The 27,451-nt window shown below is 39.8% G+C and overlaps 1 protein-coding gene across 24 annotated transcripts in view; it reads left to right on the top strand.

The window, feature by feature from the left end:
* Positions 1-27,451, top strand: part of ZMIZ1 (zinc finger MIZ-type containing 1) — a 335,481-nt gene that overhangs the window by 29,589 nt on the left and 278,441 nt on the right. For 8 of the 24 annotated variants that reach the window (XM_085583390.1, XM_085583389.1, XM_077784564.2 and 5 more), the window contains exon 1: positions 19,875-19,945. The exons of 2 other annotated variants lie outside the window; for them this stretch is intronic. The gene's annotated coding sequence lies outside the window, so the exon portion shown is untranslated. Of the gene's footprint in view, positions 1-19,874; positions 19,946-20,743; positions 20,816-21,387; positions 22,244-22,835; positions 22,887-23,336; positions 23,432-27,451 lie in introns of those variants that run through there. 14 more of the 24 variants (XM_085583373.1, XM_085583371.1, XM_085583376.1 and 11 more) reach the window with 9 other exon arrangements.

The raw sequence follows: 27,451 nt of genomic DNA, 5'->3' as shown, positions 1-27,451 counted from the left end.
TAGTGGGGGAGTGTTGATCTGCTGGAGGGCAGAGGGACCTGAATGGACTGCAAAGATGGGCTGAGTACAGTGAGTGAGGTTTAACAAGACCAGGTGCTGGGTCCTGCACTTTGGCCATAACAACCCACTGCAGAGCAACAGGCTGGGGCAGAGCTGGACAGCAGCCAGGAAGAAAGGGACCTGGGGTACTGATTAGTGACAGGCTGAATGGGAGCCAGCAGTGTGCCTGCTTGACCACTGGCCAGTGGAGTCCTGGCCTGCACCAGCACTAGTGTGCAGCAGGACCAGGCAAGGGTTCATCCCCCTGTACTTGGCACTGGTGAGGCCACACCTCAAGTGCCGTGTCCAGTTCAGGGCCCTCAGTTTGGAAAGGATTTTGAGCTGCTGGAATGTGTCCAGAGAAAGGCAGCAAGGTGGTGAGGCATCTAGAACACAAGCACTGTGAGGAGCACAAGCACTGTGAGGAGCAGCTGAGGGAGCTGGGGCTGTTTAGCCTGGAGATTAAGAGATTCAGGGGAGACATCAGTCTCTACACCCACCTGCAAGGAAGTTGCAACCAGCTGGGAATTCTCCCAGCAACCACTGGCAGGACAAGAGGACACAATTTTAAGCTGTACCAGGGGAGGTTTAGGTTGGACATCAGGAAGAATTTCTTCAGAGAAAGGGTGGATAGATATTAGAATGGGCTGCCTAGGGGGGTGGTGGAGACACCATCCCTGGTGGTGCTCAAGAAAAGACTGGATGTTGTGGGCACAGAGTGTGTGGTAATCGGGAGTGGGGCTGGGCTGAGCCTCATCTCCAGTGAGCGCAGCTGTGAGCAGCAGGTGAGCAGCAGTGACAGCAATGAGCCAGGGAGTGCCCAGGGCACTGACCAGCACCAAAGGGAGCAGAGGCTCACAGGTGCAGTGCATGAGCATGAGAGTATAAAAGGCTGGGCTAAAGAACAAGAGGTGCAGATGCTTGAAACCTTCCAAAGTGGGGTGATGGTGCTCTGTATGGGTAGGTGCCTGAAGCCTTCGGCTGGGGTTTGGTGTTACTCTGGGCAAATGCTTAAAGCTTTCTGAAATTGTATGGGATACTCTGTGTGTTGTGGCTGTCTCAACTGTGACATGTGCTGTGACAGGATGTGGCACTCAGTGCCACAGTCTGGTTGACAAGGTGCTGTCCAGTCATAGGTTGGGCTTGAAGATCTCAGAGGTCTTTTCCAACCTAACTAACTGATTCTGTGATTCTTTGAGTTAAGCATCATCCCTTTTGAGGCAGGTCTAATGAGGGGTGATGTGGAACATATATCTCTACTTCCTCAACCTGTGTTCATTTCTCTGGATTCTTCTATCCATGTTAATATACATTTGACTTCCTTTCTGGAAATAGTAAATGTGGTGCCAAGCCTTGTGATGGTTTTGGACTGATTAGCATGTGCCTGATCAGCTGGCTTGCACCAATCACATTGTGGAAAGAAACTTCTCTTGAGAGACAAAGTGGTGTGTCACTGCACTCACCTACTGCTACACTGAGGTAGTGCAAATTAGTTGAGAACATCTTAACAATCTTTGCACATGAATAATGTGCCCAAGTCTAATGGCTCAGACTAGAGTAAATTTGAAGCTGCTTTTCAAGTAGGTGCTGTTGATGGAAGATAAGAGTATATAATGGGAGTATGAAATTTTGTGTCTCTGTGGGTTCAGTGCATTCACTCTCAGTGAGACAGCTCCAACAAATAGACCGATCATGTCAAGAAAACCAAACTTGCTCCAGTAGGACATATATTTCATTCTCTTTCAATCTGTGCTGTTCTGTAGATTGCAATTGATTCTAAACCATGTTTAAGAATGAAGAGTATTTCTGCTCTTTTTTACTTGTAGTTGTCAAGTGCAGCACCTAAGAAAAGTGGTTAGAGTGAACAGTTTTGAATTGCTATATATTTCTCTCCCTTTCTTAAGGTCAAAGAACAACCTGATGTAGAATTTTGGAAGGGAATTGTCTTCACAAATTCTCTTTTGGGAAGAAGACTTCTGTCCCTTGAATCAACTGAGCTACTTTATTTTCACGTTTGCTTTCTGGTGCATTGTAACATGATCTGATATTTGAAATTTCTCCATAGTACTCTACTCGTAATAAAATTTTGCCAAAAGTGTTGATCCAGATTAGCAAGAACATGACACATCCGTGAAGTATCAGACATGATAAAAATTACTTTTAACACACAGGATCAGAGACTTTAAGATTCCAAACTAATTAGGGACTGAATTAGCCTTGAATTACAACTGGTTTTCATATCTTTTTTGAGATGGAAAGACAAAGTAATAACAAGCAGAGAGATGGAGCTTTTATAAGTTCTTATTTCTTGAAGAAGGAAAATAGCTAGAATAAGATCAAGTTGCCTTTGTCTTGTTTCTCTTTGAAAATACTTCATGTAATTATTGGTCTTGAAACATAGCTTTAGTTTTCCTTATGTGTTACAGGAATGAAAAATACTGTTAAATTATCATTACTGATGAACAGAATATAATACTTATCTAAATTGTTTCATGGAGCTTACTGACACTGCACAATAATGCTGTTATCCTGAAACCCCTGTGTGCCAATGTACACTAAATTAAAAAAATAGTGTGTATGTACTGTATGTTTAGATATCTTGAGGCATGCATTCAGGGTACTTTAGTTACAGGCTTCAGAATTGAGCAAAACTTTATTAGTTATACCTTTAAAAAGATTTGCTGTGATATGAAATGAGTAAAGCTTATCCTAAAACTGCTTAGAATAATTTAGTTGGTTGATTGGATTTATTTCTTTTGGAAGAAACTTCTCACAGATTGCAGTCTTTGTGCTGGGTGGGAAGGGTGAACCAAGTATTGTCTTAGAGCCATTTGCTTTGAGGTAAATCCTGAAAATCACATCCTCAGGGGGAGCGTGTTCTTCCCTTCCAAAGGATTTGTGTGTTAAATCAGTAGGGGCAATTGGTGAATGCTGATGGTAACGTCTAAAAAGAGAGGGCAGAGTGTTTTGTACTCTAAAAAACTAAGTAGGTAGAAAGATCCAGAGTATATTCAGGTCTCTTTTGTGTGACTGTTACTTCAGCCAGTTTTGAGTTAAAATTTAAATCTGAGCTCAAGTTCAGTCAAACACATGTTAAGTTTGTCATTACTCAGAAAAGTGCTTACATTGACTGCATGCGTAAATATCATCAGCTGATGAATTAAACTGAAAAATCTCAGGTGTTCTGCTGGCTTGCTTTTATCACAGCCTCTGTTCCTCCTGGCAGGAAGTGGGTATAGGAATATCTTTGGTGCCATAAGAATTTTAGAAGTAGAGCAGGAATTTGTAAATATATCATGCTGTCTTATTTTGAGCTTAAGGGAAACCAGTGAACTTGGTCAGTGGCTCTACATTCTTCATGTAGTGACATAACTGCTGGTGGAAACATCACGGCACTGTACAATTTAATATTGAAGTTTTAAGAAGCCCTATAAAAAAACCTGTTCTTTTCTTCTAAAGGTATCACTTGCTATAGTTTTTCCCAAATATTTGCCCAGCTGTATTTTTTGAAAGATCCAACAATTTACATTGTCATTGGAAGTTCTTTCTGAATTTGTTACATTTTTAAAAACATCCAGTGCATTTTACACTGCAAATGCTTTGTTTTCCTCTGAACTGTGCAAGTTCTACATGTTAGTAATAACTTATTTTTCATATTTTTAACTTGACACAGTTTTACCTTGAATCTTAAGAGAAAAAGAAAGCTAGAATGTTAATTTAGTTACCTTCACCAAATCAAAGATTAAGGTAAAGTAATCTAAAGTGCAAACAGCTACTGCCTATGACAAGGAGTACTTGGTGTATGTTTTTGTATGGATATTAAAGTTAGAAAATATGTTGGTGAATATCTTCAGTAAGATTAATTTATATAACTTGTAATAGCCTTGAGATTTATATCAAATAAATATTGATGGTTTCTAACTGAGTTTGTTGTACAGATAAATGCCATCTGACTATTCTTGTCAAGCTTGTTTTAACCTTCAGAGAAGTTTTTTTAAGAGAAACATACTGCAAAAGCTCTCTGGCGAAAAGTCAAAAATTGAAATCCGACGGTTTATGTACAAATGGTACTTGTGCTGAAAAAGATGGACAGTAAAGGGTGGAGGATTTTTATTTGAGTTTTTTGGTTTTTTATTTAATATATGTAATTATTTAGCTGTTGTTCTACTCAGCAAAGCGTTTCAGAATGAAATGAATACTTAATTCTTCAGCTGTCCCTTAATTTCAGGGTATACCATTGTAGTAAAACACTTTCCTGGATTGCTTATCCAGAGTAATCTGAAATCACACCTAATAGCTTTCTTTTGGGACTCACAACCTGCTTACTGGTGCTCAAGTGCTGTACCATGAGATTCAGAGAAGTTTCTGTGAAAGCTTAGAAATCTTTTGAAACGTATTCTTTAATTTTCTACAATGCTCACTTGAATTTAGGCCAGGGACAAAGGCCCATATTAAACAGAGTGCAGGGATCACACAGCTGATAAACGAGGGAGTTTATTCTGAAGCGCCCCTCTTTGTCCTGCAAGATCTGCTGCTACTGTTTTCTGCCCTCCTTAGCCCTGACTCAGGTATATGATTTTGAGGATCTGCTTTCAGGAAAATCTAAAAAGCAGCGGAGGTTGCCCGTGTCATGGGTTATTATTTACACCCAAGGGATTCTTGCATTCTGTCTGGGAGAGTGCAGAAGGTAGCACAGGGTTCCGACACTGCATTGTGCCATTAACAGTGCACATGAGCAGCGTGAGGGAAGCTGCAAGTGGGACAATAAGGCATCTTGCAAGTTGTCATGGTTTAGTCTCTGATTCTCTTCTGTGCCTCTTTCAGAAGGTTGAAATCCCTCAAGGAAAATGTAGTTACTTGATAGGTTATGGAATACTGTGAATCAAGGCCTTTATAAAATGAGCATGTAACCTGCTTTCATTCAATGGTAACTCACCTCTTTCAGAAAGTGTGTTTAGATTTGACCATTAGGTTAACATTTAAGTGTCTGTGTACTCAACTATGTCACCAGAGTTTCCTTATGTGGAAGAGAAAGCTCATTTGCACCACCAGGTACTAAACTGCTTTTAATAAAAGCATTTCTCAGGAACATGAAGTTTTTTATCATTTGAATGAAAAATGCTTTAGACTAACAGTGAGGAGATACTAGGATTGGGGAAGCATGATAAAGGTTCCAAGTACTTATTAGGTTTACATTTTCAAAATTATAAATTCTGAAATCAGTGTTTCAGGTTGGTAGTCATTACCTTTTGAATTTGCTCATTGGTTTGGATGTTTGGCTATGGAGAAGCTGAACTTTGTTTTTTTTTAGCCTTCTTGCAATAAGATGCTGATAGTGTTATAAGCTTGGTTTTACTTTGTCATATGCGAGGATCTTAGATCAAAAACAGTAAACAACTGAACTACATGTCCAGTTAGTTAGAATAAAGGAAATAATCCATTTCCTTTATTCTAACTAACCTGATGTTTGCAGAACCTGGTTAGGAGCTCTTGATTACTATAATTATGTACAACAACAAAACTAAAGTCCTTTGGAGAAACCCAGGGCAGTTTCCAGTGGTGTTTGTGGATAGATTAATTATTTTAATACATTTGGAGTAATGCCTCCTAGCTCTTCCCCCCCCTGCCCCCTTCAGCATTACAGTAAACAGAAAACTTTCTTTGCAAAGGACTTAATTGGTTGTAATTTATTGGCTAGATAGAAGCTGTCAGGAAATGGACAACACAGCTCTGTTGGATACACGTTCTGTGTGGTTTTGATTTATTTAGGCATTTTGGGCTTTTTCCCAGGGTGTTGCTGAAGTTTCAACTTCTGAAAATTTGATCAAGGGCCATCTTGTGTCTGACTTCAAAATAATATTAGTAATAAAAAGGGTGGAGCAATACCATTGTTCCTAGGGGATTGAAAACAGTTTCAATGATGTGATCCTTCAGAGAGCTCCTGTGCTTCCTCTCTGCACAGCTGAAGTTGCAGGAAGGAGAGGTAGTGTATGGGGCCTCAAAACTGAAGGATTAATGAACAGCTGTTAGCATTTGAGGGACTGGGAGCTGGCATAGATTAAAAATGCTGCTGACTTTCTATTACTAGGTTATTACTTATAGAAGTTTCCATTGCAAATTCCCCTTTTTCTTGTTTCTCCATTCAAGAATAAAAACTTTAATTACTGATAACTCATTTACTCAAAACAGTGATTTTACAGGCTGACATTGGTGGTATTAGAATGAGTGAAAAGACCAAAAGTTCCCTTTTTTTTTTTTTCATTCTTTTAATTTCAATCATTGGAGGCAACATACTGGAATATGCATACACCCAGGGTTACTGTATTCATAATGTGATGAGACCTGTTACATCTTATTAAATCAATACATTTCTGTGCTTTTTACCACTGTTTGGGTTTTTTTTTTGGCCTATAGTCTTTGAACCTTGGGTTTTGTGCTTGAAGTCTTAAGAAATGGCCAAACACAAAGCTAAAGCACAAAAACCAACAGCTGTGTGATAATACAAATGCACTGATGGCAATAGGAGGGAGGATGCCAGCTTGAAGCAGTGTGGCTTGTCAGCAATTTCAATACTCTCCTAAATAAGGTCATTTTAAGGGTAAAGTAACATGTTCTGCTAGAACTGGAAGCTGAGGACCTGTGGGAAATGTAAAAAAAAAAAAAAAGTTAAAGTCTCTAAGAATCAGCAAAATTTGTCTTGTGTGTGTTAACATAGAAACAAAACTTTTGACTTCATTAACTGTAGAATTATTGTATCACCATAAAGCAGATTGGCAATGTCATGTCAGACTTTGGAAGAAAAAGCTGTCTGAGTTTCGTAGTCTCCAGTGTAACCTCCCATCCATTTTAGTAATCTGCAAGTGTACTTGTTTGAACCCCCCAAGCAAAACTATATCCATGTTTGCCAGAATGTTCTTGTGCCATTCAAGCAAGTCTGTGCAAGTCCCTGTAACTCTGTGTTTTTGGCAGAGTTTTGGTAGTAGTTCAGGTAATTGCACAGTAAACTCAAAAAGAAACTTGAATGTGTGAACCCATTTGTACATTCAAAAAAAAAAGCTGGTGTAACCCAAATTTGGCACAGCTCCAGTCTAACCTGTGTGGAGCAGCTCCTTCCCTTGCTTCTCATGAGGTTGAACTTGTGTCATCAGGGGAATGCGTTGGCGTTTGCGATCAGAAGCTTCCAGAGACTTCTTTGGCAGCACTGCTGGTGTGAAAAGGCTCGTGGTCTGTGTCTAGAGGGCAGCCAGTTGACATGTGGGTACAGGGATTGAAGCTGCTTTGCTTGCGTTCTTTTTCTGTCACTGCTGATCTAGAAGTTATTTTATTTGGTGTTTTGGGAAGATAAAAGCTGATGGGAGAATGGCCTCTGTGCAGACAAGGGTCATGAAAATGCTGAGGACATGCATGGATGGCTTTGACAAAAGGGCCAAAAAGTGTAGACAAGTGCTGTTTTGAGACAGCAGCAGTTGCACTTGTGGAAGCAGATGCAGCCTTCCCAGCACCTGTGAGTGGTGAATAAAGCTCAAGAGCTGGAGAGTGGGGCTGCCTTCTGAGAAATGATTGGCAGGGCTGGAAGATAACTCATTACAGAATCAGCAGAAGACTGGGAAACATTCATTTATGCCAATTCAAATTGCTCTGTCTCTAGAGACTTGGCAGTGTGATTCACTACTATGAAATATTCAGGTTTTAATCATGATTGCCTAGTGCAAAAACTATAACTTGGTCAGTTCTAAAATGTTGAGCTTTTATTTTGCATAAACAAGTGTGAATTTATATAGCAAATACATGTAAATTGGTACAAAGTATGGCTATATATTAGACTTCTAAAATCATCAATGTATCTATAATGTATGCACATTTATGTTTACTTATCTGCAATCTTAAAAGGGTTGTGGAAGAAATTATTTGTCTGCTGGGAACAATTTGCATATGTTTTGGTGAATGAAGAGTAGGGCACAGGACTGAGCTATGGGTGCTGGCAGATTAGCAGTGGCTCAGCACAGAGCATTCAACATCTGGTCAATACACTTCTCACAGTAACTTAAATGCATGTTCTTAAAGATTTACTTAAAATACAGAAATCCAGGTTTTGCCAATGTGTCAAACTCTGCTGACTCTAAAGGTTAATTTCTGGGAAAGGTGGTGTTTTTTTTTTTCAGATTTGCCTAGCTGCACCTCATTGCCGGATTTATTGCTGCAGAACAGTCCACAGCCACAAGACTGTATCTCCTTTTCATCAGCTGTTTTCTAGGAATCCCAAACCCTAGTACTTTTCCTTCTGATTCTGGCTTCTCTTACAGCTTGAATTCATTATGCTTCCTGTTGTTATCCAAGCAAGCTGTCCCCTGATAAACACAGACAAGCCATTCTGTTCTACCATATCATTGCATTGTCCGGTTTCTGCTCTAGTGTCCAGGCAAGTGGCACTCCTGGAAACAACGTGTTCCCAACTCCCCCGCCTCCACCTAGTCCCCATGGCTTGCCTGCCAAATTACTCTGACTGTAGGTTTGGTCATTTTCATACAGCTATGCCAAGGATTACTGAGTAATTGCAGTGGGATTTGGAGTGACTGTATAACAGGGGAAAACAGATTTGTGTACTTTCTGCTTTTAAAAGACAAATGAGCAAAGGCTCATGGGTTTGTTAAAACACAACTTGTGTACTGGGCTTTAAAAGCTGCCAAAGGCCCTCTGGTTTGCTTGATGACCTGAAGACTTCTGTTTTAATATGCTGTCAAAGGAAATAGAAGTGCATGAAACATGGGCTTTAACTTAACAGAAGGGGCATTTGAAAATCTAGCTGAAATCCCTTTTGTGAGGGTTTTTTTGTTCGGGTGGTTTTTGTTTATTTATTTTGTTTTCCTGAGGACCCAAAGGTGTGGGTGTTTAAGTTATTAAAGGTTTGACACTCAGCTTTCCCCATGCATACTGTTGTAACTGTGTAATTCATACCTCTTAATAATTCCTCGTGAAATATATGAATAATAGGAAAAAGCAAAATTCCTGATTTTATTAATGCAGAAATTGTGTGTGTGAAGATGGTCTGTGTTTTTCTCTAAAATGTATTGCTCTTATTCCCTGGTCCCTTGTGCTAATTTTCAAGTTTTTGCTGCACAGCTGAAGTGCAAAGTAATAAATAGACAGTATTAGACCCTAGTTGTATGTATGTAATTTTCTTCTCAGAATTTCATAGAAAGGGTGAGCTTTTGTATTTTGTCATTTGGAAGGAACCCTGGTATGTATTTGGAACCCAGATAAAATTCATTTTTTAAAATTACGGTGGCTGAGGTGTCTGTGTTTGGCCATAAGACCTCAGAGCCCTGCTTGATGCAGCAGGAAGGATTCAAATTCTGTCTGATTTTTCTTACAAGGCTTTACCTTGCTGATTAGTATTGATTGCTGAAGGAATTGGCCACTTGAACTAGATGCTGAATCAAATAATCCCCTCAGTTCTTGCTTTTCAAATCCATTGTCGTGGAACAAGTTGCTGAGAAGCTTTACATATGTGCTACAGTATGATGGGAAATTCTCTCACAGTCCAACTAGTAAAAATTTCACCTTTTCTCTACTTCTTAACAACCTATTGACAAGTGATATTTGCCATAAATTTTAGAGTGATAGTTTGTAGTTGCATCTGACAGAATAACAAGAAAAGGCCAGAAGTAGCTTTTCAATATGTGTATGTCATCCACAATGAGATTGAACCTTGTAAATCATATGGGTAGTGTTGAAAAATTCCCCATCTCTTTCTATCTAAACATTCTCTATTGACTCAGCTCTTGACACAGAGCATAAGCAGAGGAGCTGTAGCTAATGAAGCTTTTAAATTTTGTGTTCTAAACTGGTCTCCAAGATGTTTGTAACAAACCCATCAGCTCTTCCTGTCTCACCTGCTCAAGACCTTTGCAGCAGTGTGGGATGTTGCATGACAAGTACATGGGGATGCTGGCTGGAGAAGCAGGGAGCAGGTGGTACCATGGAATATAGCCAGGGATTTTGTGTGCAAGTTTCAGGCAAGTGCAATGGTTCTGGTCTGTGTTACTTGAAATTGTTGGAGCATAAACTGCAGCTGACATTGCTGCTGATACGTGGAAGTAAGGATAGACCAAATGGGAGATGCAGGAACAGCCATATACACCTTGGTTTTGTGAACTGGCTTGGAAAAAGCTCAGGGAAGTCAAGTGATTCCTACCATGGTGCTCTTTGCAGACTTGGAGCCTCTGGCTGAAAGACAGCTGGTTACCTGTTGGTCATTTTGGGGTCTGGCTGCTCTGTCACTTACCTCTTTTCTTAATCCTGAACATCCTCTCTTGACTACTGCACTTTTTATTGTTCACAGAAGTTCAGCTGAAGCTTTCTTACAGGAATTCTAGTTCTGCACTTCCCATTAGCTGTAACTGCAATTATTATGAAAATACTTGCTTTAGTTGATAACTTAAGATAACCAGTTAGTTAACTTCTTGCTCAATTTACTTCTATTTGAAAATATTTCATATTATTTGATGAGAAGAGGAAATCATTCAAATGAGAAATATGAGCTATGGAAAAGCCTCTGATCTTGGAGCATGAGTAATATAGAGTATTAAGTCATGAATTGTATCATGCTGTATCAGGCATCCATATGCTGCAGCTATACTGTTTTAGGAACATCAGAGTTGTCAGTAATAAGAGTTTCATTCAGGAGATTATCCTTGTAAAGAGTCCCTTGGAGACAGTTGTTTTGCCCCTCTGCTTTGCTTGCTGATTAAATTCCTGAGGCTGGGTTTCTTGTAATGAGAAATTAGCTCTTGGATGAATTTCCAGAGGAAAGGTATTGACTAAGGGCTATCTGAGCTCCAGGACAAGGAAATGTGCTAGAGGTGGAAAATACAGCCTACTATATATGCACACTCAGATCATGGTTCACTGATTTTTTTTTTTTTTTTTTTTGTCTTCTTGGATGAGACTTTCCAGTCTCATCCATTGACCACTGATAGCAGAAGTCTGTGACAAAGGAAAGAAACATCAGAACTTGTGAACAGAATAAGAGAATTAATTTTATTAAGATGCAAAGAAAATATGACAAGTGGTTTAAATGTAGGTTATTGTTACAAAATAATAGGAAGTATTAATGTCATAAATATCTAAAAACGTGTAATGTACATAATAGTAATGTTCTTAGTGCTATCTTTGAACAGGAGACATGAAAAAATTTCAGCTAACAGAGGAATGTCTTCCATATTTGAGGTCTCTGAACTTTTGGGGTCATTATCTGAACCCTTGGGGTCATTAGAAAATATTTTTGAAAATTATTGGAATTACTTTCCTAGCAAGAGTAGCAAGTTAGTACCCACCACTAATGCTCTGTTACCTTCCTCACGCCCACGATGTGCTGGTTCATGGAGGAGTAGATGACCAAGCACCTGAAGCAGAACTGATTGTCTTTTGATGGTTTTGCAAGCCTGGAGTTAATGCATTTGGTGTAAGCTCTTCTGTCCTGCATATGCAATGCATGGAAAGCATGGTGCCACTGCACAGGTCTTTACTAGTAGTGATATGGTTGCCAAATGATCTCTGCATATTGATAGTGATTTTTCTCTGTTATATGTGTAACTTTCCCTGGGGTGGTGTGAAACTAGATCACCAAAATGATTTATTAAATGGAAACCTGTTTGAAGGCTCATATTAGTGGTAGTTTGACAGTTGTTTGGCTTTGTTATTTTAAATGACTTTTATCTTGGAATCTGTTTATTAAAACAAAGTGGAGTGGGTTGTGAGTATGCACAGAGACCTGCTGTATCAAACCCAACTATCCAATACAGAAAGGACCTGCCTCTGAAACTATTGGAACTCAAATAGTTAAGCCTTGAGGGTGAATCTGTGATCATTCAGTTAATCATGCAATTCTGTACTAAAGATGCATCTCTCTTCTGATAATGTATTCCTTACAAATAGTAAGGAAGTTTTGAAAGGCTTTAACTATTAGTTCAGAGTTGGTTTTCATTAGACTTAGCTGCAGTTGTCGTGAGAACTCTGTCTGGGGATTTGTGTTTATTTTGTAGCCTTTGTTTATGTTGTAATATACAAGCTTTGCATTGGTTAGGAAAGGGAATGTGTGCTTCCACCACATTTCTTAGCTAGAGATTCAGATTGTGTCTTCAAAATAAAAATTCCAGATACTTCATTGGAAGGCTGATGTGCTTTACAGGCCAGACAGAATTTAATAGCACTTGTAGCTGCTGAAGTGAACATTCTCAGTGGGGTGTAGGGAGGAGATAGGAATTTGAGGGTAAAAAAAAAAAAAAGGTTTTGCAAGAAGGATGTGTTACAAGCAGTGAATACTTCTGCATGCACACACCCACGTAAACCAGACCCTTTTCCCTGTCTCACCTCAGAGGCTGTGGCAGTGGGGAGGGGGCAGCAGCCCTGGCAAAGGTGGATGCTCAGCCTGTGCTTCCTTCAGCTGCAGCAGCAGCTTCATGCAGGCAGCTCTGGAGCTGGCCCAAGCACCTCCTGTCAGTGTTTGCCATTGGCCTTATCTTGGCTGGCAGCACGGTGGAACACTGCTTATGGCCTGAGGGATAAGTGGGCATCTCTCTGAGCTTGGTACTGGTTCCTGGACCACTGTGAAGGCTGCTAGTGGTTGTGTGCTGCATTAGTAATACTAATGGACTATTACTCTTACAGTTTGGTATATAGATAAGGATTAATATGATATTAAAATTTATTGTGAATTCCTTAGTTTGTTGATATGTGATGAAATTAATAGCTTTCGTAGTATTACTTTAAATACTGTGCTGTCTTCCCTGGGACTCAGTGTAATGAGATGTGTGTCTTAATTGACTTTTTTTAACATGTTGTAGATTTGCACTAATGATGGTTGGAAATGAATATTTTTGTATTTTATAACATAGTTGCCTGTAAACAATCAGGCTAGAAAATGTTTTCCAGTGACTGCAGCTTTTCCTGGCTGCTTTTGTATCAACATTTGGCATTATCTAGTTGCTCGACTCAGTGCATTCTTGAATTGTTTTCAGGAAAAAATACTAACCTCCGTAGGACTTAGATTTTTGGTTACAGACAATGATTCTTTTTGTACTTTTTCCTAATCTCTACCATCCATTTTTTTTCTATGTGGACAGAAATGGTTTTTTCAAGGGATTGAAGCCATTGCTGGGAGTGGAACACTTGGATTATGACGAGTTTTTCCTGCTAGTAGTTTCTAAGTGGGCTCTGGGTGTGGACACACAATTCTCTAGCCGTCCTCAGCATTGTGTTTAGCTTTTGGATGTGTCTGCACTTTGCTTCAGAACTATTATTACAGCTCATTTAAACAGACACAAGGTAGTTTAAAACAAATTAATTTGGGTTACAGTAGCAGGACTGCTGCAGGGCTATGGCTTTACTGTCTGAATACCTAGCCAGAGCTGGGGTTTGTGTGTTTTGCATTGAAATGTTTATGGCTATGGCTCACCTATAGTCACTGCTGTAGAGGTATGTCAGGTCGGTCCTTGCATGCTGCAATCATACGTGACTTGTCACCGTGGATTGTGTTCTCCTTGTTGCATTATAAAGTTGTGAATTTCAATAAATTGCCAGGAATGAAAGGTAAGAGAGAAGCTTTGTAAGACAGGTTTTCAGTCCATGGATAAAATGGACAAAAAAGGGATGTTGGTAAAGATCTCTTTGCTGGTAGCTGGCCTATTGCAGCCAGGTGAGGTGCCACCAGCTGGCATCTGTGTCTAGATTCCCCATATTGATGTGAGTCATTTGGACCTGCTGAAAGGGTTAGGTCTAGTTGTAACTTGCCCCAGTAAAGGTTCATAAGAGCTTCAAGAGACTATCCCAGTCTGTCATTTTCTAAGCTCAGGCTGTCAGTGTGACAAGCTGGGGTTTTCTGTACATCATTGCTCTTACTGGCTCATGAGCTGGTGAGCAGCTTGGGGTGAAAACTTCATCTCTCTCAAGTTGCTGGATGCCTTACTATTCACCTCAGTGCTCCTTGTTTTCCCCATACGCCATTGAATTAACATGTATTTCAAATAGGGATCAAATTTGTAAACACTGTCAGGCTGGCTGTAACTGCTGCCAGGTGTTGGAGGTGATTGATGACGTTGTTACTGGCCCTTACAGCAGAAGTGGATGGGCTTTGGTGCTTCCAATTGCTGCTCCCCGGTATTGCTACCTGTTTACTGCAAAAGACAGAGCCTCCTTTCAGCCATTCTGCCTCTCTCCTGCTGCCAAGAATATTTGTACTCTGCATCAAGAGAAAATGAATTCATGCCTTCAGGATTTGTGCTCTTTGCTCTGTGCTATATGATAGCAACCCAGTGAGATGTGCAAGTGGAAACTGCATAAATGATTGATAAAAGCTGAGAGCTGTTTAAATTTTTTTCCTGTTTAATGACTATCAATAATTTAACGCATTTACTGTATGATTTTAAGAAATAACACCCATATTACAGGCTTGGGTTTAATAGGCTAAATGATTCAAGCTTCAAAAAAAATACCTATTTCCAACATAAAGTGTATCTTCTTTTTAACTAAGAATAAGATAGAAAAATATGAAATCAGGCTTGTAAGACAAGAGGTAGTCGCTGCAAAAAAAAGCTTCTGCATGCCCTCTTCCCACCCCCCCTTATCCTTGGGGCTGTTGTTAAGTCAGCACTAGCCCTCTGACAGCAGCACACAAGGCTACCACCTGGTAGCAGGGAGCAGCAGTGGTTGCCACCCCAGCAGGGAGCCCCAGCAGGATGCTGCTTCCCCAGATGTGGCCATGCACCTGATTTTTGTGTCCCTTATGTCCTGGATCCTGGGCCCCTCTCCACCAGTTATTTTAACTGATTTATTGGCATCCTGTCACCCAATCACTTGGGGAAGGTTGGGGGGCAAGGCTTTTAGACAAAGATACTGCTTTCTTCAAGATCTAGCTTAAAAGGGAGAAATAAATGTTTGACAAAATTATTCTCACCCTGTTTCTTTGGAAGGGACTAAATTTTTCAAGTGATGAGTATCTCTCATTGTACTTCAGTGCACTGAGTTTGGTCCTCAAGACTTTGCATATAAAATATGGGTAAAAATCTTGCTTATGCTTGGTAGGTACTTTCCAGATGATTAAGAGAAAATTAAATATTTTTTTTCATTCTTGGTGGGGTCATTGCAGTTAGACTGGTAGGTAAATATCATACAGAGGTTGGTATGCTTTAATAGGCATGTTACCTAAGTGCATCCATATGAATAGTGCTTCTGAAAGATCAGATTTTTCACATGGAGATATGTCATTTTGGGAAGAGCTTTTTTCAATATCCAAGGAAAGCAGGTGGGAAGATACAGATAGCTGTAACGTTAAAGCCATTGGAAACAATTGTGTGAACACCTCTATACAGAGATATAAAAATAAAATTTGGCATTTGAGTTAAAATTAATAAATAAAAATTACAGTGCTTGTATAGGAAGTATATTTCATGTAAGTAAAATCTAGTCTTTTACTTAGACATCTGTTGGTGATGGATCCCATGAGTTCATTAAGGAAAATAAAAGGAAAATTTATTTAAGAGATCTGTGTTTTTGTTGACTCTTAACATGTGTTTGTGCTTTGTCTGTGGTTCTACAACAGCATTTTGGTTGCCTTTTCTTGGCTTTTTGTAATAGATATTTGAGAAGAACTTTGAGTAGAGCTTCCTGTCTTTGTGCAGATACAGTTCTGGGAAAATAGTATTTGTTTGAAGAAGCTTCTTTCTTCACAAGTGTCTCCAATACAGGTGTTTGTGGTAGAAGGCTTACCCTGGTGTATGTATGAGACACATACACATAGACATATGCATGGATAATAGGTATATACTTTTAACTCATAATAAAATAAATGAGAACTTGCTAATTTCTATCTTGTTTTCATGTTGCTGTAGGTAAACGTTATATTGTGTTTTCATGAAATGTTACATGAAATGAAACGTGCGAGTTCTATTTAATACTGATTCTGTGTCAGCTGTAGATGGTAGAAAATAGCTTGGAGAAAGAACATGATTCAGAAGTAGGAGAGGTTCCTGTATTTATAACCCAAGGCTGAGAGGTTTTGTTCAGTTTCATCATGCTATTTAAAAGTAGGTATTTTAATCTTTTTTCTTAGCTTGCTTGTTTGTTTTTTTGCAATAAGAAATGGAGACTGCTACTTCCCTCAATAGAGGTTAAGGAAATAGTTGTTCTGTTACCTCTCCTAGATCAAAAGGTTGAAAATCAACAGGAAAAGAAAGCAAGTAAGTTTTTACTGTGATACAAAGTTGACCTCTATTACTACACTCTGAGTGTACATAAAATTCACCTGAAGAAAAGTATCTGTTAGTTAAATGTAGATTGAAGAACCTTGAGAACACTTCTTGGTTTTCTCTGTAAATTGTAAGAGGTGTTGATGATGCTGCCCACCTTGGTTTAAACCCTGAGGTGCCTTATATTATGGAAAAGGTTTGGGGAAGGTTCTGTTGCAAACAGCAGTGCTCTGATCTAATTCCTCAGTGTTATGAAATTAGTAGCCATCATAGAGCTAGAAATGCAATACAGCAGAAAATCACCCAAGTTGGTCATGTACCATGGGAGCTTCTGGTGACACAGGAATTGCTCCAAGAGCTGATGGGGTTCCATGTAGGAGTTAGACATAAGGTCAGCAAGCTCTTTGCCAGTCATGCAGTGCAGATTGCAAGTGAGGAGCGTTACTTTCCTAAAATTTCAGTATCTGGATCACTTAAGACCTAGAACCTGCAAATGTCCTGCAGGATTTTTGAATTTTCTATAGGGAGTGGGCTACATTTGGGAAATGCCTGGAAAAAACATTACCTTTGTGCAGCAGGAAGAATAAATCTGGCATCATCATTCAGCAAGGATTAGTCAAAATTTCATTCCAGTATCCCTGCTCCATGTTTAAATCTCCAGCTAAGGTGCTGTCCAGAATGGGCACACATCATGTAAGATTTAATGAGAACCCAGACCTAGCTGGAATAATTGAGGATTGTTTTTTTATTAAGCTAGATGTAGGAAAGCAACTCTGCTAAATTCATTGCAGGAGTTGACTCACACCCCATCTTGAGAGTGTTTGACTCAACATATGCCTAGTCATTTATCTAATGTTGATGTCAATGATTTGTTGGGTTTTGATACAGTGTTTCCCAGTTTTCTGTTTGTTTCCTTCCTGTAGTGGCTGTGTACCCAAAACATTTTGACATTTTTTTGTATGAATTATGTCTGGCTGTGCCAGAAATTTAGTCAAGTCTAAAGTCTTAGGTTTTGTAAGTCATTTTGCAAGGTTTCTCCACTTAGGATTTGGGTAATGCGTTATTTCCCTTTACCTTTTTTCTTGCCTGAGGATTTGAGAACAGACCAATCTCACCTTCTTTGGAGCAAGTCATGTTGAGTCAAACCTATATCTCTAAGTGGTACTTGACAGATTTGTCTGCCTGAGAACGTTGTTTAAAAACTGTTTTTTTGCACTAAGGCTTCCTTTTTGCCACCTCTTGATTTTATGTTTGATTTGCAAATTTGTTTATTTCAAATCTTCCATGTTTGCTTTAAATTATTTCTCCTGCTAGTAATAAGATGGAAGTGCAAAATTTTTAAGCACTTTAAATAAAACCAATACTTCAGTTCTTACTGGAGACTGGAGATCTTACTTCTTACTGGACTTTGCTGGAGATTGGGGAGGGAGGTGTGTGGAATTTCTTAGCAGGGAGAAAAATGTTGTCAAAAGCAATCTTTTGATTTGATAATGAAAAAGAAAAGCAAATTACTCACTTGAGTTAGGGATACAAAAATAATATATGTTTGAGGGGGTGATACAATTTCTTTTTTTCTTGCGTTTTGCAACCTGATCTGTGCTGAGCTGCTCAGTAAGTATTGATTTGCACATAGCCTCGGGATGTACACGTGTCAGGAGCAATTCACTAAGGGTCATTTCTTCTCCTGTCCCCATTGTTAGGGCTGTAGCACTGTTTCCTTTTTTTAAAACAAGCAAACAAAAAAAAGCCAAAGAAAAAAACAAAACCCAAAACAACAACAAAAAACCAAAACTATTTGAGTTCTCCAGGTTTCAGCTTAAGTTGCTTCGCATCAATTAGTACAAGATGGTGAAAGCTGACAGAAAGCAGAAATGCAACTGATGAGGGGTGTAAGACGTTGAGAAAGTGAAATTAAACGCTGTGGGAAGGTTTGCCTTTAGGCAGAAGGTTGAGGAGGCAGGTTTTTGAGTAGCTATATTTTGTGTCAGGATCCATTCTTTCACATTGTCAAATTATTGCTGTGCCTATTTATGGGTGCACATAACAAGGCAGAAGAGGTTTTGAATCACTGAGCTTGTTCTTTCTCTCCTTAGTGCACATTTTGTGTGTTGTCATCTGTGATCTTTTAGTTTTTCATTGTTTATTTACACTGCCACTTCATGAATTCTTTAAATCATTGCTTATCTAAAGGGGAGTCTGGACAGAATTACTCTTGCAGCTTTAAGTCTTGATGACAGGAGGAGAGAAAAAGAGAGCTTTTGTCCCCTAGAGAAATGCAGGAACTGTGGCCATTTAGGATTGGACAGACGTGGTGGCTTTGAGGGGAATGCTGTGATGGAAGTGCTGCCTTTTATATTATATCCTATCTGTTGGGGATATAATACATATTATTATAATATATATTATTTGAAATGTTTTCCAACAGACTAGGATGTCTATCTGCTGTTAGCAGATGGGTTGTTGTTTTGAGGGGTGGCAGAAGCATGTGTGGAAATGTAAGGTAGCATAGACTTTTTCCTTATTTTGAGAACTTGTGTTCAGATTTTCCATGGGACAGAAAAGGATAGAGTTTTTCTGTACTAATATAAGCCAACGAAGTATGATGGAGAACAGACTGGTCGTGTTTCCCTTTGCTCATTCCCTGTGGAAAACCTTGATTGCCATTTCCTCAAAGATGATAATGTCTTGCATTCATGCTTTAAAATAATTTTCCACTTGATTTTCCTGCCTTTCATCAGAGGCAGGTACTGGAGGTAGGGAGGGGCCCATTAAATCTCTCTCTGTAAGTTTCTTTAAAGTCATGTTAGAGTAGGGCAGAGAGAGATGGTCTGAGGTGAGGAATTGTGGTTTTAAGGGAGTGAAGCTTGATTTCAAAGTGGTACCTTTAGTCAAAAGGTTTTTTAGTTCCCTTTCCCTTCATTCTGATTTAAAAAACCCTACACAAATACTCTTGCTGTTACTGAAAGATTTGATATAGCTGGAATAGATTGTCTTAAGAAAAAGAGAAGTTTTCTTAAAAAGAAACAGAACTTATGGTTAATTGCAAATACCTCATAATTGTAGGTATGATCCTCTCGAAGCAGAGTATGTAAGCACTTAAATGTCGGTATATACCTGTATGTTCAGTATGCATGTTGGAATTTGCCTTTTGCCAACTATTTTGATAGTAAATGTGGCTCATTTGAATTTTTACAGAACTGGGTGTGAACTTGGTTGAAGCTTGTTTACTTAATAGAATAAGTGCTTGAGAATATTTTGGAATTGGACTTTAACCCATTTAGTATGGGACTTTATTCCATTCTAACAGGAATCTCTTTGCATTTTCTTAGTGGTTGACTTGACATTCATAGTCCCTGTTTTGGTAAGGTGACAATGGAGAAAATAAAGGACACCCTAAACTGGTATTTTGGAAGTGCAGAAGTAGTGACACAGTAGCTCTGCCAAGCAAGAGTTGTAATCAGTAGCCTCTTCGAAAAATCATTAAAATTAATGCTTATTTCCTTTTTTCTACTTTTTTTTTCCTCCTTCCCTCAGGAAATACTGTTGTGCTGAGGAAGAAAACAGCTCTCTCCTCCCTTTTTTTTTTTTCCCCCTCCTTTCTTCTTCTTGCTCGATTCAGAAGCTCCAGGAATGTGCTAATTGGCGGCGGCCTCTTCAGAAAGGTAAGGGGTAATTGTTATCTGCTTTTCAAGGTGTTCTTGCCTTCTCTGCTCCTTCTGGAAGGGCAGGTGATGGAAAAGGTTTGTCTGTGTGGAGTTTAGCCAAACTTATGGTTCATGTGGGTTGCCCTTCTAATACTGGAATGCAAATACAAGCTTTGTGCACTTCTTGCTCTACTGCTAAGTGTAGGATACTGTCCCTTGAGAAAATCTAGGAGAGGACATGTATTTTAAATGCTTGCAGAGGAAAAAAAGTACAACTGTTGTACTGCAGACTGATTAATTAATCTTTGCCTATCAGCTTGGATGAAAAGACAGAGGTCTGGAGAAGACAAGCTGAAGAATCATAACTCAAAGTGATTCTCTTGTTACTACCACACATGTACTTCTGATTGGGCAAATATAGATAGGTTTAGTTGTTAAGTTGTATTGGTTAGTTTTTTAAATCTGATGTCTTCCCTGGGGTCTGTTATGGTTCTGTGGCTGGTTGTATCCCTGACAGATAAGACAGGAACTATCTGGAAGCCCAGCTCTAGTTCTGAATGGTGGAACACATGGCAAGTCTTTAACTATGCAGACTTCTTCCAGTTTTGGACAGAAGTTCAAAATGTGTGTGAGAGGAATTTAATTTTGTAGTTATGTGGTGGTAGGAAAATCCATGTCAGTTTGTGCTGGGGATATATAAAGTCTAAAAAATTAATTGCTGATTCATAGAGCATAGTGAGCAGCACAAGTAGACTCAAGTTTGTTGCTAGACAAATTGCATATGTATTTTAATATTAAAGATTTGTATTTGTTTAGGAGCTGCAGTGCTTTGAGATGTCATTTCCTCTTCCACCTTTGTGATAGATGTTAATGCTCTTTGTAGTGGAGGTAATGTCTTCTGTCTAGACCTCAGCCATTCTGGTTCAGAACTGACATCTTAATTTAGCACTGAGAAGGGATTTATGCTAACTTGCTAGATTCTGAATTGGAGAGGCTAGTGCATGAAAGAAGTTTTCCTGCTGGATTGCTCGATGGTGCTAACATTTGTGAAGGGTTTTGAAAGACAGTGAGAAGCAATAATGTCTTAAATTGCCCCAGCAAGATTTGTCAGAGTTCGTTTGTCAGTCCCTCACACTGACTAAGTACACTAACGTATCGAGGATAAGCTCCAGACAGGTAAGGTGCCTTGGGATGTTCTTTTTTTTCATTTTCCATCTCATTCTTGCTAGTGCAGAGGCAAGCTAAGTCTTTATTGAACAGGCACAACCCGCTGTCTAGCTACTTTCTGCAATAAAGCTAATGATCTAATGGGCAAATGTTTCTTGGGGACCTTCAGCTGAAGCAGAGACAAGGAGAAACATACAGACCAGCTAAAGGGTTCTCAAGGAGTTTGCTATTTCCCCTGGGCTGCTTCTGTGTAATTACCTGTCTCTCTCTTTGTCTCCTATGTTTTAATGCAGGAGGAGTGTCAGACTCAGGGCCGCTAATCTTTGTTACTATGGAAAAGCTGGTTACACTCCTCTTCGTTCACTTAAAAAATGGCAAGCGTTGGTCCCCAACTGGTTCCCTGAATCTAACTTAAAAATGCATGATAGCTTTCCTCCTTGCTGCCAGACTAAAGAATGCAGCTGCCTGTGCTGTTGCAGGCAGGCATTGCTTCCACTGCTGATGCTGTGGCTTGCTGAGAAGAACCTGCAGGAGCTGCCTTGTGGCTTCTGAACCTGTTTTCTCCCAAACAAGCAAAGGCTCTAAAATTCCTTTGAAAAACAAAATTTTGGGGCACACTGAGATGTGGGAGGCTTGGCTGAGCTGCACATGTGAAAGATTCTGTAAGGATTCATAGCTCCAGCTGAGTTTTTGTACTGTTTCTGAATGCCTGCAAACTCCCTGGGTTGGGGACTGAGGGAAGATCTCTTTTGCAGGACTGTGGGCATCGCTTCTTGTTATTGTCTCCCTCCCAGCATATGTCATGTGCAGTGGAGCCAAGTGCCACTGCTCAGCTCAGTAGGATCAGCTTGAGAGGCTGTGCACAGACCACTGCTATTTCTCTGGCTGCATGCATCTGTTTGTCCCTCTTGCACAGTACTGGAAATTTGGAGGGGAATCCCTGCTGCTGCTCCTCTCCTCCTTTCCCTGCACATGCTTCCCGAGTTGCAACATGTCAGACAGATGATTCCTCTGAAGCCATGGCTTGGGAACAGCTCCAGCACAAAGGCCTTGTCTCTGTGTGCTCCTTTTCATCCTCGTGAGGAGAGGGAAACTGTCCTATGTTGGACAGGGTCCCTTTCTAGCTGCTGAGGCTTGCTTGCCCAGGAGGTGTGTGTTGCTGAGCCCCTTTATGGTACCTTTGTAAAACATGCTTTAACTGTCTGCAAATGCATGGTGTTTAGGCAGCAGAGTCTGTATTATCAAATGCAGTCATGCAGACTGTAGTCCTCGGGGTGAAAAGCTCTGGGGGGAGAGGCTGGATGTGACCGTGGAATTTGAGAACCAAAGCAGGAGGAAATTCTTGCCCATGTCTTGGGCTAGAGCAGGTTCAGTAGAGGTGGAGGATGGGGAGCATATACTCCTTCTCAGTTTGGAAGTGTTAAAGGGGGCAGTCAGGAAGGAGAGAGAGGCAGGGCAGGGTCAAGGCAACAAAAGATCAGGCTGTCCACTGGGCCACAGTTGGCTGTTTTTTGCCTTTAATTCTATACTTTTCTCTGCCTGATCCTCTTAATTAAATTTGGGCCAAGATAATTGTCAATTTTTTTGTTTGTTAAGAGAGGAACTCTGCCTCCATTCATATTTTTTCAGAAGTTATGTTTTGTATCAGTGCATCTGGAATGACTATTTTTTACTGATTTTTTTTTTTAAGAACTTTTATTTCCCTCATAATTTCTACATTTTCCTTTTTTATTTGTATCAGCCTGAGCCATCTCCAAAGGAATGGTGATACTGCTACTAGATAACATTTCAGGTCAGTGACACTGTATGTTAAACACCATGTCTAAATAACTTAGCTGTCAGTTGGAACTTTGCCCTAATTGTATTTTTCTTTCCATTTATAAATCAAGTTCACAGCTCTTGAGCATTTGTAGAGCATTTCAACAAGGTGTTTGTTTCAGGTCTTTTGGTTTTTTTCCCCCCTCAAGTCCTTTGAGATCTTTGAGGTTAGTATTTCTCATTCAATAACTTTATTCACTAAAATGATGTGCCTGTCAAAGCTGTATTGCACCTTAGGAGAGGATGACAGGTTCTTCCAGAGTTCTCAATTTGCAAAGCCATAACCATCTCCCACTTTAAATCAGGACTTTGCCAATGCTTAAGGTCTTTAAACTACTTCATTAACTTAACAATAAGCCTGTACTCTCTTGCTTTTACTAAAAGCTTTGATTTTTTTCAGAGTTTCATTTCATTAATGTTTCAGGTATTCATTCTTTACTCTGATGTGGAGAAGACAAATCCCATAAATTTTACTGGAGAGGGGGAAATAACTTCTATCCCAGTAGTACATTTTTTCAGGTAATTTTTATGTTCAGAATCTGTTTACCATGTAGATTTAGAGAGCTAAATGATTGTTTTGTACCTCCAGGAAGATAGTTTTAAACATTTTTAGTGGTTTCAAGTGTACATGAAGTGGAGAGTTCAGAGCTGAAATTAACTTTGTAAACTGTAAATTTCTTTTTTCATACACAAGGTCTAAAGAACATTAAGCAGAATGAAAATTTAGCATATCTAGGCAAAGGAAGATAGGTTGCAGCAGTAGTGATTTTGAATTTGCTACCATTTTTAGTTGCCTGAGTCAGCCCTTTTTTGAGGGCAAACTTTACAGGTTCACAGACATGAGTAGAGTTTTAGGAAGATGAGGTGAGAACACTGCAAGGAGGGCTTGTCTTGGGGCATCTCTGTGTATGGAGGGCTGCAAGGTCCTGTCCTGTGGTGTAGGCCCCCTGCCCTGTACTGTGGCTATAGCAATGACCATTCATTGTCCCTCATTAAAACCTTCCAGTCCTTAGTGCTAGCAGAGTAACTCTGGGTTGCTTGGCTTTACTGTGGTTTCAGCAGTTGTGGTCTGCCTGCCTCACTTGTCCATAATGCAGCAGGGTTTTGGATATTCCTCGTGGTCACTGTGTTTCAGGTGTGTAGACCTACTTTTCACTACAGAACTGACTTTATTCTTTAGGAAAAAGTCCTGTATGGAGTAGCATGTTCCCTTGTGCTGAAGCCTCCTCTCTTCCCCTCTTCTACCACCCTGATGAACTTCAGTTGGATCATTGGTTGACTCCTCTTTTCATCCACACCCAGGGATTAAAGGGATGCTTCTGGAGGCCAGGTGCCTGCTCACCATCATCCCTGGTGTGCAAGTATTGCCCTGAGCATTGAGGTGGCTTCCTGTTCTCTCTGGAGCTTTGGAGGGCACCTAGGAGGGACTCTGGCTCAAGTGGATTGTAGTAACTGCTGCAGAGCCCTGGCATGACCAGCTGCCAGTCTACAGGAAGGAGTTTGAGAGAGCATGTTGTGCCAGTCCATAATGAATGGCTGAGAGGAACAAAGTGTGTCACATAGGTGTTAGTGTAGGTGGCAGATTTTGGTGTTTTACTTTGGTTTATCATTTCTGTTAGTCCTTCAAAAAGAAAGCTGCAAGGCCCAAGTCAGGCAATGAAGTCCTTGTTGAAATTAGCAATGAAAAAGACCTGGCTTGTTGCCTTACTTTCTTAAAAGTGATAACTGTCTTCTGCTAGGGGATGACCCATCTGGTTGCATATTGCTCCATCTTTCAGGTACACAAACATGCATGTGAGTTCTTTATTATAAGTTTCAATAATTTGGCCATTCCTAAAAAAAATAATAATGAACCCAAACCAGTACAATTTTCCATTCCTAAATCAAGTATTTTAAAGTATGAATCCAAAATCATGAGACGGTATTTCAAAATCATGTTTTCCAGCGGTTTTTGTCTCTTCTTCTCTGTTTGGCATACGTGTGGTTTTATGTGGTGCTGCCTAGAGTATTGTGAAGACAGGGTACTACTGGCAGCCCAGGCTGTGGTAGCAGAAATCGTTCATCCTGTCTCATCCCTTTTGGGCTTAGCCCACAGGAGGACTCTTGTTCAGTTAGCCCAGTCATTACAGTAGAGAGCTGCCCTAATGTCTTGCCAGCTGCAGGACAGAAGATATTTCATCTTGAAAGCCTTGCAATAAAGAAATCTTGTCTAGAAAATTCTATGCAGATTTGAACTGGCCCAGTAAGCTTATACTGGTAAGTGCTTTGTAAAATGTGTCCTAAAACATTTATCTGGTGTTGATGGCCTTAAAAGCCAGATGAAGTGCATCAGTGACTCATGGTCAGTTACTGCCCTGCTGCATGATGTAAACCAGATCTTCCTTTGGTGCCTTCTCACATACAGCCTTTCAGGCTGGATGGTTAATTTCAAGCTTATGCTTATACCTAACCAAGCTATTTTCTTGAAAGAGATCTCTTAAATTGCTTGTAGCATAAATAAAAAGTTTCCAGTCATTCCCTTCCTATTCTTGATTAAATAGGAAATGAGATCTAAATGTTAGAATGACCCAGGAAGTTTTACTTCCACTTCTCCTCAACTTTTCCTTCAATTTCTCTGTCAAAATGTGGACTTGTTGCAATTTCAGGCCTAATGATTTTTTCAGTCCTCTTGTGGGCATTGTTGTGAAGGAGTGGAAACATATTTTAAAGAAGGAAAAGGGAAGGTGGTGTGTGGCTTTGGGTTTTCTTTATTTTTTCAAGTTTCCCAAATACATTTGGGTATTTCTGACAGTCATAATAAAATCAGTTGATTAGACAAGAAGGTTAGGTATATTAAGCAAAGCACTGTTTTCCAGCAAAATGAGCAGCTAGGCTATATTTCAGTCTTCAGATGCTTGGCTAAATAATGGTGACATACGTTTTTTGCTGCTAGAAATTTAGATTTTGGCGATCATATGCAACTGTGAAATCTGTAGGCATATACTGTAGCAGAAGCTGTCTTTATGCATATACAGCACATGGTATTTGGCTTGGGAGAAAGTTCTTAGCTCTCTAAGAAAGTGAGGTTTTTGATTGAACTGACTGCTGTTTGTGCTTCATACTTAACATTTTTATTCTAGAAGGACAGATAAGTTTTATGTATTAAAGGTACTGTTGTCTTGCCCCTGTTCCCAAGCAATGCAGTCCATTTCCCTTTCTTTTTTCCAAGTCGTGTCTTTCCAAGCTTGTGATTATAATTACAGTGAGAAGTAGATTACATACATCTGTATATTTCAGCAGAAAAAGTGAGCCTCGGAAGAATTTTGGACTGTTGGACATTTCCTTACCTCTGTCTTAAAAGTGTTTTGATATTCCCAAAGGGTTCTGGGAATGTCAAACTGATAAGACACTGGTGTGGGAAGGACAGAGAGTAGAAGTGAAAAGGATGGAAGAAGTATGCAAGTGGTGGTTCACCAGTGTCACATTAATAGAATCCTTGAATCAAGTGCTCATTCATTTTAACTAGAGGCTAATTAATCAGAGTGAGTAGATAAAATAAGCTGCTTTTAATAAAGTGAAGCAGCTTTATTAGCAGTAAGCAAAATGCAAAATATTTGGTCTCTGGCACATGTGGTTTTCATGGGGACCATGGTTTGCCACCAGCTCTGGATTGTGCTGGCCTTTTTTTTTTGCTGCATTCTGCAGGCTGTGCTATGTGTTTCAGCATGTGGCCAATTCAGAATTCAGGAAATGGAGTCTAATCAAAAGCAGGTGTAACATTTTAAAACCAGAAGGAATGTTCCTTACAGATCTTTTTCTATGCCAGATTAGCATTTGCCAATTTTCAAACTTCGGATGCTATTATTTTGCTTTGGTGATAGCAGGCTTTATGCTTCCAAGCAGGCAAGCAGGAAAACAACAAGCTGTGCGGATTTACCAGAGTGTCGCTGTTTGAAGGGCAGCAGTATGATAGTGCTTGGTAACTGCTAACATAGCCTGAAACCAGTAAGTAATTATCCAGCCATTTACAACTTAAGAACAGAAATGTACTAGGCTGGTGCTACTTGTGTGTATAGTTAAGTAGAGGGCTAAATGCAGTGTGCCACTGTTAAACTGGAGCAGGCTTGCATACTCTTGTTTCAGATGATTTTCTGTAGTGCCTCTGTGCCATTGTGGTGTTCCCCGGTGTCTCTCTTGAAAAGCTGTAGAAGCCATTCGAGGGATTATGATGTGCATGGCAGTGCAAGGCTATAATAGGAAATACATAAGTGAGTCACAGATTAAGATAATGACGTAATTTACATTGGACTGAATTACATTAAGTGCCCACATTTAGGTTCGAAATGAACTTCACTATGTATATCCTTGTTGAAGTAAGCTAAAATTAGTAATTTATTCATTGAAGTCACCTCACAGTAAACTTAGAAACTAGTGGTTCGATAAGATTCCTGTAATTGTGAGCTGGAGAAGTTGAGCTAGTAGGTGAATGTGATTTGCGAATAGGGTGCTGGCAAGGAAATTGTCTTCCCCCCACCGGCCTTTCCTTAAAAGACTTTGCTT

Source organism: Lonchura striata, chromosome 6, assembly GCF_050655825.1.
Source record: "Lonchura striata isolate lonStrDom1 chromosome 6, ASM5065582v1, whole genome shotgun sequence".
NCBI lineage: Eukaryota > Metazoa > Chordata > Aves > Passeriformes > Estrildidae > Lonchura > Lonchura striata.
This window is presented reverse-complemented; position numbering and strand designations above follow the sequence as displayed.